General features: G+C 47.2%; 1 protein-coding gene across 5 annotated transcripts in view; it reads right to left on the bottom strand.

Annotated features, from left to right (window-relative positions):
- ELMO1 (engulfment and cell motility 1) overlaps positions 1–15,838 on the bottom strand; it is a 481,433-nt gene that overhangs the window by 344,819 nt on the left and 120,776 nt on the right. The window contains exon 1 of one of the 5 annotated variants that reach the window (XM_081932595.1): positions 8,594–8,636. The exons of the other annotated variants lie outside the window; for them this stretch is intronic. The gene's annotated coding sequence lies outside the window, so the exon portion shown is untranslated. Of the gene's footprint in view, positions 1–8,593; positions 8,637–15,838 lie in introns of those variants that run through there. 5 annotated transcript variants of the gene reach the window in all.

Here is a 15,838-nt window from a genome sequence, read left to right as displayed (position 1 = left end):
AACTACGTGTCTATTGCTCAACGCACAGTTAATCATGTCTGCAGACTTTTAATTGAGGAGGAAGCTATCAAATTAGCTACACCACATCTGCAACGACCCCCAGCGTCCAAAGCTCCAGCTAGAGGTCCCTTCTGAGGAAGAGGCTACGCTCCAAGGATGCCAAAATGTTATATCTGTAATTGTATGGGACATGACACCCGGGATTGTCCCCAACGAGTTCCAGCTCCCATCACATACCAGCCCAGAGGAACAGACTCCGGAGGCAGAGGTAGAGGCGGAAGACAAGATCGTCGTGGTCCAAGGCGTGATCCACAAGCTCCACTCGCAACATTGGCCATAACCAACGTTCCACAACCTGATCCAAAGTACGACAGATGTCTTTTGTGGACTTTAGATAGTGGAGCAGCTGTACACATTACCCACAGAAAAGAACTGTTCACAGAGATGGGCGAGCCAGAGCCCGAGTATCGAGAACTGTACTCTTTCTCCAACCACACTTGCAAGGTCGTGGGAAAAGGAACTGTTTACATTGAAGAGCTCGATACATTCATCCCTGATGTTTATTACATACCTTCAGCAACCAGTAATTTGCTTAGTCAAAGTCATTTGTCTGGAGATTTAAAGTTCCAGGTTCACCACCTCGAAAAAGCAAATTACATAGTTAAAGATGGAGATATTGTTGCTGAAACCATGCTAATTGGTGGTGTTTATTACTTAAAGCCAAAGCCTAAAAGGCAAACACAGGCAAGTATGCAAACTCCAAAAAGGGACAGCACGGGCCCAGAGAGAGTTGATTCAGAGAGAGAACCCATTGCTCCTAAAGCCAACAAACAGAGAAAACAGAAACAGATTGCTCAGAGCAAGCCTGAGGATCCTCATGAAACTGTTAATGTTGAGAATTCACTAACTGGTAAACCTTTGCATTCCAGGTGTATCCACAAGTGGCATAGAAGATTGGGGCACGCCAGTTTCCGTGTTCTTAGAAAGATGCCGGAGTTCGCAAAAGGTTTGGATCTAAAGGGGTGTAAGGTGTTTTTGGATTGTGCAGTTTGCAGGAAAGCTAAATCCAAGGCAGCTGCAATTCCCAAATATGCTACATGCCTGTCAACATGCATTTTTGATTTGGTACACACTGACATAGTGGGTCCTTTCCCACCATCATTTGGTGGTATAAAGTATTTTCTAACTATTGTAGATAATCATTCTAGATATGGATTTCTATATCCTATGAGAGAGAAATCTGAGACCTTTCAGATCTTTAAAGACTTTGCAGCTTTTATTTCTACACAATACCAAGTTCGCATCGCCAGAATCCAGAGTGACCGTGGTGCAGAATTCATGTCTCAGCGTTTCCAGGACTGGATGCGTAAGAATGGAATTCTTCATCAGACATCCATTCCATATACACCGGCTCATAACGGAGTCGTAGAAAGAAGACAAGGGGTTTTACAAACCATGATGCATTGTCTTCTAGAAGATGCCAACCTCGGTAGCATATACTGGGGTGAAGCAATCAAATATGCAAATTGCATTGTCAACCGTACTTGGAGCAGTGTAATCAATCAAACTCCTTTCTACATGCTGTATGGCTACAAGCCTGATCTCAAGAACCTCCACATTTTTGGTTCATACGCTATGGTGAACACTCCCTTAACTCAAAGAAGAAAGGGAGGTCCAGTAGCAAAGAGACTGAGATTTATGGGTATGGATGATAACTCAAAATGGTTCAAATTCATTGATCCTAAACATGTGATTGTCATTTCACAATCTGCTAATTTTGAGGAAGATATTGACTGGTCCAGGATTCATTCCAATGATCCTGGAGTTTATTTTCCTAGAGATGATATGGCAGATGCCACGCAGTCTGATGACAAAACAATGCATATGAGATAATTCTTGTTTATGTTGATGATATTGTTTACATTGGTCCAAATAAGAAAATGAGTGAGATTTTTGCCAAAAGTTTGCAGAGATACTTCACACTGAAATCTTTAGGTCACATTAGCACTTATTTAGGTGTTCAGATTGAAAAAACACAGAAGGGTTTTAGTCTTTCACAAGAGGAGAAAATTGACCACATTTTGCATCATTGCAACATGAAAGATGCTAACACAACAAAGACACCCATGCAAACAGATTTTCACAACTTAACACATGAACCAAGTCCTGAGTTCGAGGATCAAACACTTTATCGTTCAGTCATTGGTTCACTGTTATACATTAGTAGTTGGACCAGACCCGAAATTGCACTTAGTGTTAATCTTTTATCAAAACACGTAGGTAAGGCAACACAATTTCATTGGGCATGCATTAAGAAGTTATTGAAATACCTGATATGGCCGGTTCAGGTTGTGGAGAGCGACGGGCATGTTTTGCTTGCCCCGCATGCTCTTGGTGGGCTCCCCCCTGATTGGGGGGGCACAGGGAGCCTTGTAGGGGCCCCTGCCAAGGGGGCAGCTAGCTGGGGGTCCTCTGCATCGGCAGTGGCCACGGGGGGGGCTCTCTGCATTGCCCTAGGCACCAGGAGGCTAAAGGGGAGGCGCGAGGAGCTCCTACGCTCCTGCGCGCTTTCGCGTCGAGACAGCTGGGCGAATTCGACAATTGGAAGGCTGCAGCTGCAATGTGGTGAGGTGGAAACTCTCCCCGTTCCCTTTTCTGACTGTTAAAAAAAAAGGATTGCCAGCTTTTTAAAGCGTTCAATCTGTTCTTGGGAAGTGTGAATGGAGGGAGGGGGATTCCCCCCCCCCCTTGGACAAGCGGCTTTGAACTGCTCTCTGCCCCCGGAGGAGGAGGAGTGGGGAGAGCTCTGGAATGAAATCACACTCTTAGTAAGCAGCAGATGAATACTCTGCTGCAATTGTGAAAATGAGGTGATGATCTGACTTTTATGAAAACTTTGAAAACTTTTGGTTTGTTGCCTTCTGATCCCGGTGCTGGCAAGGCAAGATGGCACACTTCCACTGTCTTCATGCACTCTGAAATTTGACTCCACCCATGGAAACTGCTGGCATTTTGTCTTTGTCTCCATGACACTCAGAGATATTTCTTGATATACTATATTCTGGACTTGGAACAATGGATTTTATTGTCTGGATTTGAACTATAGAAAAGGTCTTTATTTGCCTGGACTGCCTGCCTCGTGATCTCTCTTGGCTATCCACTTTTACAGTTGCCTTCTCACTGTATTGACACAGGCATCTCTGAGCTCTCTTTATCAAAATGGCACCAAAAAGACCACCACCTGGGAAACCAGGCTTTGCTGGTTCTGCCCCAACATCCTCAACGTCCAGCCCCAGCAGGCAACAAACATTAACATCTCTGTTACAGCCCAAGGCCCCAGAGGAGGACTTAACCCAACAGATGCTCCAAAAGATCTTAAAGGGGCAGGAGGAACTGAAGAATCAACTGAAAGAAATGAACGAACAGCTCAGAGAAAACCAAAACCGAACGGCTCAAAATATGCAAAGACTGGAAGTTTTGGAGGAGGGGACAGCCGAGATGAGAGGGGAGGTGAGGGGGGTCCAGAGAGGAAATCAAGAACTTGAGAACCATCAGATAAAAATGGAGTTTGAAAGGATGTCTTTTTTCCTTAGATTTCAAAATGTAATTGAGGCTGATGATGAAGATTTGAGGGAAAATATGACAAAGCTATTGGCTGAATATATTAAAAAAAACAGACAACAGTTGGGATGGGATATTGACCTGGTCTATAGAGTCAACTCAGCTTACGCTAGAACACACAATGTTCCAAGCGAGGTTCACATTAAATTTCTTAGAAAGACTACAAGAGATGAGATTCTGAGTGCACAAAGGGAGCAAGTGTTAAAATACAAGGATAGAGAGATAGTCATCCTGAAACAAATCCCAAAGAAAGTCAGAGATAAAAGAAAAAAATATTCGCTTTTAGCAAAGAAACTATACCAGAAAGGGGTTTGGTTTAGATGGCTTCTGCCAGAAGGTATGCTGATATTCTGGGAGGACACTAGAGTTAGAATTAATACAACTATGGAGGCCGAGGCCTTCATGGAAAAAAACAAAGTGCTCCTAGACAAAACTGATGATGCCACATAGGATACAAAAGACACAGGAGGTGCCGGAGCCTTGCTGGTGGGGGGAGAAGAGGCAACACTGAGAAAACTTAGATCACAAAAGTGAATTAGAAAAATAATGCAATTGCTAATACAGGGAATTTTTTCTGTTTGATATAAAATAGATTGAAATTACTTGAAGACATAAGGTTAAAATATGCTGTCAAAATACTGCTAAGTAGTAATTATCTAATGTATTAATAAGTGAAAATTATGAGAATTGGGGGGAGTGCCATTTCCTGCATAACGTAGCTGTCAAAATTTGTAACTTTATCCATTATCCCCTTTCCTGAAACTTTTTGTAAAACCAATAAAAATTTCTGTTTAAAAAGAAGTTATTGAAATACCTGAAGCACACTAAACACATGAAGTTATTGCTAGAACCAACACACACTGATCATCCAAAGTTATGTTGTTATGCCGATTCTGATTGGGCAAGTGATAAGAAATCATGCAAAAGTACTTCAGGTTACATGATGTTCCTGAATGGATGTCCTGTTTACTGGCAAGTGAGAAAACAGAGTTTTGTTTCATGTTCATCTACTGAAGCTGAATATGCTTGTGTTTCAGATGCATGTAATTCTCTAACGTGGTTTGATGCTTTGATCACAGATATCTGGACACGTCCGATTCGACCAATCACCGTGATGGAAGATAACGTATCGGTGGTTTATATTTCTGAGTCACATTTCACAGGTTCTAGGTCCAGACACATTGACATTCGTTATCAAAACACAAAGCAATTAGTTAAGCAAGGTTTTGTTAAATTGCAATATGTTTCTACACATGATCAGATTGCTGACATGCTCAACAAACCACTTTCAGCAGTTCAACATGAGTATCTGCAAAAGAAGATGTGCCTTATCTGATGATTTGATGACATCAGCCCAAGTGACAAAAGAAGGGGTGTCACTACGTTATTTTGTTTGTCTACTTGAGCCTCTATTATAAATTATACTGTAGAGAAGTTTTTCTTATCTGACAATGATTTACTGCGCATGCTTAACACGTTTATAATACATCACACATTCCAGAGACTTCTTTCCTTTTGATCTTTGTTCGTCTTCAAGAAGGCGGACAACATTGTTCTTGCCAAAATGTAACAATTAGATAGATTTGTTTTATTTTCTTATTTTGTTATTTTTGTATTAAAGTTTGTTTTCATTAGAACATGTTCTCGGGTTTTATTTTATTTTTCGCTTCTTGATGATATGCTGTTTGGAAAAGCCGTCGATTCCAAGACCTCATTAGTTCAGGGTGAAATTTCCCCTGACAGCCCCAGTAGCACCTTTAGAGTCTTCCTCCTTCTTAGTGACTGGAGATATAGCTGACAACCTTAAAGCTGATTATAAGCGGGGTGAGCTTACATTACGTAAGACTTTAGGCATCGGCTTGGGTCATTAAAGCTGCGTCCATGGCCTCCTTCTTTAATTGTACTACCCTGCTGTGGCTACGTCAATTGCGGGACCATATTCCCCCTCAGGATGGCCACCTTCAGCAGGATGTCAACAAGTTAATGGAAGCCACCCAGTTCTCCATGGATGCTACCCTTAACACGGTAAAATATGCATCCCGGGCTATGTCATCTAGGCATCTCTTGTGGCTGCGGAGTTGGCAAACTGATAATGTCAAAATGGCGGTTGGCATCAGCCCCATACACAGGGGATTCCTTGTTTGGGGAGTCTCTGGACCCCATTCTGGTCGAGAACCAGGATAAGAAGGTGCTGCATACCTCTGCTAAATGCACGGATTCTTGTCCGGCCCTCTACACTTATAGGCCTTCCTTCCGTACTTCAGACACAGATTTCCATCAGCAAAGGTATTTCCAAGCCAGGTCAGATAGGCAGACTTCTAGCCCCTACTCACAGGACAGACACAGGTTCCAAAACCCAGGCAAGAGTAAGCCCTTTTGTGGGACCGGCGGCCATCCCTACCGCAGAGGTTAGAGACACAAACCCGAGTCTCCTCAAAGGCTGTCGCCTCACTCTGTTTGTGGATCAATGGGAGCAATCAAATCAGAAGCCTGGGACCTCAACACAGTGAGGGTGGGGCTCAGGTTGGGGTTTCTCTCCCTTCCCCCAAACTACTTCAGGGCATTTCCGGCATCCAGGAACAAGGTGAAGCAGAGCCTTATGTGACTTGCTATACAACATTTTCTTAAGATCCAAGCAATCAGACCTGTTCCTCCAGCAGATCAAGGGTTGGGGTTCTACTCCAATCTCTTTGTGGTGCTGAAGAGTTCGGGGGGATGGAGGGCAATTCTTGATCTGAAGGTCCTGAGCACTTACCTAGTGTACAGGAGGTTCAAAATGTTCTCTCTGAAGTCCATCCTAAAGTGGATCATAAAGGAGGATCATCTAGTCTCCATAGATCTCACGGAGGCATATTTACACATTATGATCTTCCCAGACCATCACAAATACCTCAGGTTCTCCCACTCAGGGGTGCACTGTTAGTATTGGGCCCTTCCATTTGATCTAGCATCTGCTCCCAGAACTTTCATGAAGATTTTAGCAGCATTGGCAGCTCATCTGCGTGCCACCCCGGAGAGACTCCAATGCTACCTGATGACATTCTGGTACAAGCCGTCGCCCACACAGATCACTCATGACCTCCACCTGACTATTCAGACTTTGCAAGAACTCAAGTTCTCAGTGAACTTCTCAAAAAGTCACCTGGTGTCTATGACTTGGCTTCTTCACCTGGGGGCAATCATAGATTCCAGGACAGGGAAGGTCTTCCTGTCACCGGATCGACAATCCAGGCTGAGGGAGTTGGTCCGGCAAGTTCGCTCAACATGGTCAGTTCCCATCGTTGTTCTATCATGCCTGTTGGGCAAAATGATATTGTGCATCGGGATAGGGCCCAGCTACACACCAGGACGTGCAGTGGGCCCTGATTCCTTGCCCCTCTCACAGCATCTGGTCATTAAAAAGTTTATCAAGGGGGCGGCCAACCTCCAACCATTGACTATCATAGGTTCCCTATGTGGGACCTACCCACCATCCTTCAGGCCCTTATAGGTGCTCCCTTCGAATCCATTAGATCCCTCATGCTCAAGGTCGTGTTTCTGGTTGCCATAACATCAGCCGGGTGCATTTCAGAGCTTGGGGCTCTGTCTTCTAGGGAGGATTTTTGCATTTTTCATCAAAATAGGGTGATTCTTAGACTGGACCCCATTTTCATCCCGAAAGTGAATATACCATTTCAGAGGTCTCAAGAAGTAATTCTGCCAGATTTCTGTCCTGCCCTGTCACATGATAGGGAGAGTCTCTGGGATAGGCTCGACGTCCACAGAATAGTTAGGATTTACCTTAAGTGCACAACAGCCGTCAGGAAGGTCTCTTCATTTCTTTCCAGAAAGCTACACTGGAAACTAGGGTTACCCCTTCAACCATTGGGCGCTGGTTACAGGCAGCGATCGCACAGGTATATGAGGCCCGGGGCCATCTGGTACCATCTGGCATTACAGCACACTCCACTAGGAATGCTGCTAGCAGCATAGCATGAGCAACTAGGGCTCCTATTGAAGATATATGCAGAGTAGTGGCCTGGGCTATGCCGTCGCCCTTTAACAGACATTATCAACTGGATGCTTTCGCATCCGCTGAGGCGTCCTTTGGCCGTAGGGTACTCCAACAGGTTATAGCCACTTTGGCCACTCTGGACCAATCAGTTCCCCCCCCCCCCCAGGATGACAACTTGGTCCCATTCCCGGCCCCTCCTGCAGTATAACCTGGAGACGGAACATTGGTCCTACCTAAACATTGTTTCTCAAGATACTGCAGGAGGGTCCGGGGCCCGCCCTAGCTTAGGGTCCATAGTGGGCTAGTGTTGGAGATGGCCTGGTTGTCATTTTGTCCCTTTTCAGATCACTCTGTGAAGCTGCAACCTCATTGAAACTGGAGCCAAGGAGAGAGAGTCAGAGGTGTGGCTAAAAAAATATTACTCAGTCTCTGGACCAATCAGGACATGATAATCCCATTCCTAGACCATCCTGCTGTATCCTGAGAAACAATATTCAGGTAGGATCAACGTTCCATTTCCTTGCTGACTTTGGTTGTGGGAAGCTGGCAGAAAGTAACAGCAACTAGGATTACAAGGAATGCTGTTGCTAATTTTTGCAGTTGCACTTTACAACCGTTTCACTTACTGCCAGGAATTCTGCTCTCAATTGCCATTGAGGATTACCTGTATTTTCATTTCTTAAATAAAGTCATTACATTCACAAATCTGTCAAAGACCCATTCCTCATTGCACATAAATATACTTTGTGCCTTCTGTTATTCTGCCTCACAAAACTCTGTAATTGTTTAGGTAAACATTCAATCTGATCTATTCAGGTAAGATTATTCATCAACTAGATTTTCTTCTCAGGTTAAAATTTATTTTCTCTAGTTCCAATTTCATACTCCCAAAAATTATCCTGGTTTTGTAAATTTTCATATTCTTCATCCCCAATAGGAACAGTAAAGATGAATAACATAAAGAGTTATCATCCATACCCATCTCTCTCTTCTGCATTTCATTACAACTGCAGACAAGAATAGAATGCTGTTCACAGTTTGCTTCTTCTGCATTAAGCAGCACAGAAACAGCAAATTCTTAAAGCTAAGATGTTAAAACTGTCATGTGACTGAGCAAAGTACACTCTGTGCACAAAATTACAAAAAAAAAATTGGTCTCTTTCCAGGATTGAGAATTTATTCAACCTATAAGCATACTCTTTTTTTTCAACCACAAGTATTTGTGTGTTTCTGTCTGCCATATATATTGGTATGCATGTATCTCATTAAAGTATTGAGGAATGAAAAATATGATATGCTATTCATATTTTAAAATGACAACTGACTGAGATATACACATATAATTTTTCTTTAGCAACTGCAGAATTATGCATTACACATCAAGCTTGTAGTTTGGCTAAATAAATAAAATAAGGAGAGAGAGTGGGGGGAGAGGGAAATTTGTATTTCTCTTTTAGGGGAAATATTCTGCCTTTGTAATATTTCCTATAATATTTCATTCTTCTAGGAGAAGGGTGGGTGCTAATTTTCTACAATCTGAATAGCTACATTTTGCTTTGTTAAGAAATAAATAATATCATATTCTACACAATTAGATTATTTTGTCTGTAAACAGCACATACATAAATAAGTACACAATCTGCAGTTCAGAGAATGAGTTGTTAAGGATACAAATGCACTGGCACTATTTGGGGGATATTTTTTTATTGCTGGGAATATTTTCAGAAAGTTTCCAGCATGCAAACATTTGGATTGTCCTCCTCTTATTAAAGCCCTCTTCAACACAGTTGATTGAACAATTTGCATGCAGTGAGTTGTCAAACAGACTTTGAAATATGAATGCTTTACTACACTGGTTATCAAGGGGTGAGCCAAGTTTTTCTTCAGGTCAAGTTCCACTTGTGATTTCATGAACTCATTCATGTAGCTTTCTGAGCTGCAATATAGAAACAGTTTCCCATTGCTTTCTTCCACAAAGTTATTAGTTTTTCCAATATGTATACCAAAGTATACAAAGCAGCCTATAAATACATTACGAAACTAAAACATGGGTGAACTGTTTGGGATTTACATTATTTGAAAATTACTACTTGTTAGTGCATTAGTCTCTTCATGTGTCTGAGGGAGAAGTAAATGATGAAGGAAATGAAGTGATGTGTTAAGAGAACAGGAATGAGAAAGTTACCTGCCCTCTAAGAACCTAAAATCTAGTTTCGAATAATATATCTGTCTATAATACATTTCTCTCAACAAGTCCTCTTTCATCAAGACTTGAATGAGTAAGGTGGAACAATTTCCTCCTGAAAAAAAGCGTTGGTCCTTACCTGAACGCTTCTTTTCAGTGGTGAAGGTGGGAGGGGCTACAGCAGGGTTTGTTACAGCCTGATTGGTCCAAAGACTGAGGGATTTTTCTTAAGTATCCTCCTTTCCCTCCTGGCTCCCAGTTCCTGAGGTCGAATGGAAAAGCTGATAGCAATATGTAAGGAAAAGCAACCATACAACGGAACAGAAACAGGACAAAAAACATCCACCACCCCGACCCCTTAACCCTAATCTAGGGTGGGAAAGTAGCCCCTCCCACCTTCACCACTGAAAAGAAGCGTTCAGGTAAGGACCAACACTCTTTTCCAGTGGCTTCGGTGGGAGAAGCTACAGCAGGGACATACCCAAGCTAAGTCCCAGGGTGAGTCGGACACTCCGGGGGAGGGGGGGTCACTACCTGTTGGAGCACCCTATGGCCGAAGGTTGTGTCCCCTGAAGCGAAATGGTCTAGACGGTAGTGTCGAACAAATGGGGAAGGGGAGGCCCAAGTGGCTGCCCTGCAGATATCCTCCAAAGGAGCCCTGGTAGCCATGCTTCTAGTGGAGTTGGCTGTGATACCCTGTGGTGGAGTCTGGTGAACTGCCTGGTAGGCCTCCGAGATGGCCTGACGGACCCACCTACTAATAGTGGTGGAAGACACCCTAGGCCCCAGGGACCTGGACAGGAAGGACAAAAATTGGACAAAAATCTGACCGTGTGAAAGTGGAGGTGCGCCTGAGATAAATGCGAAGCGCTCAGCGGACATCCAGCTGGTGCCAACTGACCTCCCTCTCGTGGACAGGGGAAGGACAAAAATTGGGCAGGATGACTTCCTGCGACCTATGGAACAAGGAATTGATTTTTGGCAGGAAGGCCGGGTCCAGCCGCAGGACAACTCTGTCCTGATGGAACTGACACAAGTCCTCCTTGGACGACAAGGTGCCCAACTCGGAGATGCATCTGGCCGAAGTGACGGCCACAAGGAAAGCCACTTTCAGGGTAAGGAATCTAAGATGCATTGTCCTCAGGGGCTCGAAAGGAGCCCCCGTCAGGGCTCTAAGGACCAGGGCCAAATCCCATGTGGGGAACTTATGTACAGGGGAAGGGCACAGATTAGCTGCGCCCTTGAGGAAGCCTTTCACCAAAGGTGACTGGGTTAACGACCAAGGCCCCTCCCCTGCTAGGACTGAGGACAGGGCCACTATCTGTCTCTTCAACGTATTATGGGATAGCCCGCGGTCTAACCCATGTTGCAGGAATTTGAGGACCTGAGTGACCGAAGCCAAGGTCAGGTCTATCCGGAACTCCCACACCAGGACGCAAAGGCCAACCGCGTAGAGTTATAAATACATGTGGTCGAGGGGCGCCTGGACACCTCAATGGTGGAGATGACTTTGGTGGAAAGGTTCGCGCCCCTCAGGAGGCTCCGCTCAAGAGCCGGGCGATCAGCTGGAGCCACTGGCACTCTGGGGGCCTCAGGATCCCCTGGCGCAAGGCGACTTCCTCCTGAGGAATCCGCCAATGTGGGGCCACTGACAGCTGGACAAGGTCCGTGAATCATGGGCGTCTCGGCCAAAATGGGGCCACCAGGATGACAAGGCCCCCCTCCAAAACTATCTTCCTCAGGATGCCCTGGATCAGGGGGAGGGGAGGAAAGGCAAAAAGCAGACCGGGAGGCCACGGACTCCTAAGGGCGTCTGTGCCCTCCGCGTTGTGAGAGGGAAAATGGGAAAAAAAGTGGGGGAGCTGTGTGTTGCTCGGGCTGGCAAACAAGTCCACCAGTGGATCACCGAACCTGAGGCAGATCCTGTGAAATATCTCCAGGTCGAGCCGCCACTCGCCGTGATCCACCATCACACGGCTCAGCCTGGTGATTGGCAACGCCCAAGATATGTTCTGATAGGATTGATGCCAGGTTCTTCTCCGCCCATCTGCCAAGCTTCTGAGCCTCCATCCACAGGCTTCTGGAGTGGGTCCGCCCTTGACGATTTATATGGGCTTTCGCTGCAACATTGTCCATCAGGAGGAGGACATGCCGGTTGGAGATCGAGGCCCGGAAATGAAGCAGGGTGAGGTGGGCTGCCTTTAGCTCCAGCCAATTGATGTTGTGGCAGAGGTCGGACTTGGACCATCGCCCCTGCACCAGGCTGGACTCCATCACTGCTCCTCATCCGAAGAGACTTGCGTCCGTTGTGATGGTAATGCTGTCCGGCTCCCAAAACGGCCCCGCGGTTTAGGGACGGGGGACAACCACCACTTCAGGGACCACCGGAGATCTGGCGGGATCTGAATGGGGCGCGGAGAGTTGCTCAGTCTCCGCCTCTGGAATGGAATGAGAGTCCACTGGAGCATTCTGGAGTGTAGTCACGCCCACGGCACGATCCTGATACACGACACCATTTTGCCCAATAATCGTGCTAAGGTCAGGATGGAAGCGGACCGACTTGTGTTGACGTGTCGTGCAAGCTTCTGAAGACTTGTTAGACGTTCTGGGGAGAGACAAACCAGGCCCGACCTTGAGTCCATTTCTGTGCCCAAGTGAAGGATTGTTGTTGAGGGTGAGAGATGGCTCTTGGGAAAGTTGATGGAGAAGCCCAGGGATTGCAGTGTCTGGATGGTGGTCTGCAAGTCCTGTACCGCTTGTGACCGTGATTGGGCAAGGACGAGCACGTCGTCGAGGTAACAATGAAGTCTCACCGGCCTTGACCACAGGTGAGCCACCATTGCTGCCAGGACCTTCGTGAATGTACGGGGGGCAGAGGCTAGGCCGAAAGGAAGTGCTCTGTATTGAAAATGTTGACCCCCGTGGGAGAAACGGAGAAATTTGCAGTGAGTTGGCCGAATTGGAATGTGTAAATATGCCTCTGTTAGATCTATTGATGTCATGAAGTCACCCTGTCTGATACCTAGGAGAATTGATTTGGGGGAGGACATCTTGAAGCGCCGGTAGACTAGGAAGGAGTTGAGACGCTTCAAGTCCAGGATCGCTCTCCATCCCCCGGAGCTCTTCGGGACGACGAACAGGTTGGAGTACATGCCTTGACCCAACTCCTCCCGAGGGACCGGTTCAACTGCCTGAATGTCCAGCAGGTGCTGGATCGTGAGGAGCATCAGGCGGCGTCTCTCCGGATCCCTGGAGGGGGGAAAAGTCCTGAAGAGTGTTGGGGGAGGGGCGAGGAACTCCAGCCGGAGTCCCTCTCTGACTGTCGCCCTGACCCAGGCATCGGATGTTATCTGATCCCACTGGTCCGCGAAGGACGGCAGGCGGCCGCCTATGAGTAGACTCAGGTTTAAGTCATTTCCCCCTGCGGAAGGGATGGCCGCTCCCCCCCCGCGAAAGGGCCGTTTGGATTGACTCTGGAACCTGTTCCTATCCTGATAATACGGTCGCTGGCTCTGCCTATCATACTATAGGGAATATACCTCTGCTGTCGGTAGTCCTGATCCGATGCCATAAATGAAGAGGACCTACGGTACAACTGTCCGCTTTCTTTGTGTTAGAAGGAAGGATCTTCTTCTTATCCTTCTTTTCAACAAGGATGGGGTCTAAAGAGGTCCCGAAAAGATTGGGACCTGAGAAGGGCGCCGCCGCCAGACTCCATTTGGACTTGTTGTCCATTTTCCAATTTCGGAGCCACAAGAGTCTCCGTGCTGTTACAGAGGTGGCTAGAGCTCTGGATGCGAATTTGATGGAATCGAGGGTGGCGTCCGCCGAGAATTGGGTGGCCGAGATAATTTTGGTGAGGTCTTGATGAGGACGCTCATCCTGAATTGGTATGCGGTCCTGCAATTGCCGGAGCCACATAACCGTTGTGCGGTTAAAGTAGGAGGCTGCCGCGGCCGCTTTAATGGCCCAGGCAGAAGCGTTGAAGTTTTTACGCAGAGTAAGCTCTGCCCGCTTGTCCTCCAGTTTCAACTTGTCGGCCACGTCACCCGAGACTACAGAGGAAGCGTTGGCTAGCAGGGCAACCGGAGCGTCCACTGTGGGAAGCTGTAATGCCTGAGCAAAGGCTTGCTCCATGTTGTAGTAAGGTTTGTCGTTACCACCCGGGTTGGGCAGGGAAGAGGGCCTTGCCCACTGATTCTGAACCACCTCCAGGAAGAGGGGAGGAGCTAGGACCTCCTCTTTTTCCATATGGGATTTATGAACATGGCCAGATTTGGATCCTTATGTTGGGACACTGGGGGAGCCCCCGTGCCAATTTGCGTGGTCTTCTTGGCCTTGCGTAACATGGGCTTGAAGGCAGGGGGGAAAAGAGGCCTGGGAATACAGGGGCCTCAGGAGATGCAGCCTCCTCATCCTCAGAGAACCCAAGGTATAGGTGAGCAGGCTCTCCCAAGATAGAACCTTCGCTGACCACTGAGGGAGAAGGATTGTCTGGGGTTATCATGACCTCTGGCAATGGAGGGAGACCTGCCCCTGGCAGCTGCCACAGGACTAGGCCTACCCTGGGATGAATCCCTCTGAGCTAGGCCCGAGGAGATCCCTTTGTATATGGAAGTAGATATCAGTCTCCTGACGCTGGCAGGTAAGTTCTCTAAATCCTCAAGATCATCCTCTGAGGGGTCTCGAGGGTGCCCTCGTGGGGCTAATTGAGCTGGTGGTAAATAGTCTCTGGATCCTCTTTCCCCTGGGTCCTACACTCTTGCCCTGTAATTTCTGGGGAAAATGGATGGGGAGGTGGAGATCACTTCCCTCCTGAGCCTGGCCGGGGAAACAGAAGGTGACGAAGGGTTGAAACCCCTAGCAGGTGAGTCAGATGCCTGAGACCAGGCCCCAAGGGGAGACCTAGACCTACTGGGAGAATCAGGCCTAGTTACTTGTGCTCGCCTCCCTGCCCTGGCCATCTGTTTTTCCAGGGCCTTTTGTCTTCTGGACTCATCCCTGGCAGCAGCTCTGGAAGGGCGTTGTTCTGCCATAGGCTTGGAGGCCGCTGTTCTGGGCTAAGCCTGCCCTGGATCTCCTCCACCCCCTCTCCTTGGGCCTGTACATCCAAGGTTGTGGAGGCCATGCCTCACTCACGTGTCTTGCTGGGTTGTCTGCCGGTCTCAGATTCAAGCCTCACTGCTGTTGTTCCACGAGGCTTGGCGTGCCTCTCACCAGCGGCTGCCCAGGCCTTGTCCTAGCCGCTTCTTGCATGTGAGGAGAGGCCGCCACCCACGAGGTTGCACCAAAATGGCCGCCGCGCCTCGTGGGTGAAGATCCGGGTGATCCGATTCACTGTTTCTGGCTCTGAAGGGATTAGCCTTGCAACGAGCCGAATCGGAGGCTTCCTGCTATCTCAGCTGCTCTCACGATGCTTCAGCCGCCTCGCTGACTGCGAGCAGCGCTTCTCGAGCAGAATTAACAAGTCGCGGCAGCCCTTTGAAGACGCGGCAAGCGATCGGAGAGGTAAGCACCACCGCGGGGCTTTGAAGTTGCTGCAAAGCTCAGGACAGCGCGAAAACGCCGATTGCAGACTCTCCGTCTAGCTAGGGCTGAAAAACCTCAGGAAACCGCCTGTTCTCAGTGCTAGAGGTGATTCAAAGCTCCAGAAAGAGCCAAGGGCTCTCAGGGAGCTCCTGGGAGCGTGGAGAAATTCTCCCTGCTCCCTCAGTAAGACAATAAGTTCCCTGACAATATTTTGAATAATCTGGAATATCCAATTAACCAGATTAAATTCTCAGAATTAATAAAACTACCTCACAGGAGCCACAGCTAGTGCTTGGACCAAAGACTGAGGGAACTGGGAGCCAGGAGGGAAAGGAGGATACTTAAGAAAAATCCCTCAGTCTTTGGACCAATCAGGCTGTAACAAATCCTGCTGTAGCCCCTCCCACCGAAGCCACTGGAAAATATGCCCATATAGGTTTCAGGTTTAACACCAGCTTTCGTAGCAGGACAGGGGAATTGGCAATTGTCTTTTAAGCACCTGTGTCATT

Source organism: Natrix helvetica, assembly GCF_964273705.1.
Source record: "Natrix helvetica genome assembly, chromosome: Z".
NCBI lineage: Eukaryota > Metazoa > Chordata > Lepidosauria > Squamata > Natricidae > Natrix > Natrix helvetica.
The sequence above is the reverse complement of the archived record's forward strand: the minus strand, read 5'-3'. Positions and strand labels throughout refer to the sequence as shown.